Source organism: Caloenas nicobarica, chromosome 24, assembly GCF_036013445.1.
Source record: "Caloenas nicobarica isolate bCalNic1 chromosome 24, bCalNic1.hap1, whole genome shotgun sequence".
NCBI lineage: Eukaryota > Metazoa > Chordata > Aves > Columbiformes > Columbidae > Caloenas > Caloenas nicobarica.
The window spans coordinates 6,345,683-6,346,602 of record NC_088268.1 but is presented as its reverse complement, the minus strand read 5'-3'; positions in this window follow the sequence as shown (position 1 = coordinate 6,346,602).

Sequence of the window (920 nt, the reverse complement as noted above, 5' to 3'; positions counted from 1 at the left end):
CAGATGTTGTGATCGGTCTTAATGTCTGGGTATAGGGGTTTTGGTGGTGGTTTGGTTTTAATGCGTTGGGTTTTAGGGGTCTTTTAGTTACCTTTAGAACTTTTCGTTTGGTTTTGTTTTTAATTCTGTCCTTGTTTACCCTAGGCACATCTTTCTATCACAGCTTCTCTCTGGTCATGAGCCACGCAGACACTGTTATCATTTGAAAAGTAATCCTCAAGTGCTGAGCAAAAGTATAAATCTCTGGGGGTTTTTTGCTTGCTTGGTTGGTTTTGGTTTTGGTTTGGTTTTTTTTAGAAGTCAGAGGGAGGAAAAGCAGTGGAAAAATAGGCTTAAACTCCCCTAATAGTGTGAAAAGGAAACTCTAAAATCTGAGGAATTATAATATATCAAAGGAGCTTTGTGCCTCTGTCACGTAGTTCTGATCGGCTTGTGTCTGGAAGTTGATGAATTACTGGAAAATCATGACGTGTTTCAGCTGACCTGAGCGCACCGAGTCTTGCGCGGCGTTTTGCGGCGATAAATGCTCTGGGGTGATTTTTCTCCCTGAGGAACACGTGGGGCTCAGGTTTCCCAGAGCTCATCTGACCCACGGCCGAGCTCGTGCTGGGTGTCCCGTGTCGGTCCGTCCGTCCCGTGTCCGTCCCTGTGAGGAGGAATTTCTCAGCAGCACCGCAGCGCGAGGTCTGGAGGCAGCACTTGTGTGAACGCCACCAATTACCTTGTTAATTGGCTTCCTTTTGGTTCCCAACGTGTTTTCTAAGCAAAAAGCATGAGTAGCAGGTGCTATTCTCAAGACTTTTCCATAGCAAATGCTGCTGTTTAAATGGGGACCAGAGATCTAGGAAATTAGGTGCCTTTTTCCCTTTCCTTTTGTTCTCTAAAAATTGTGAACAATTGTAATAAAATTTTCAACACCT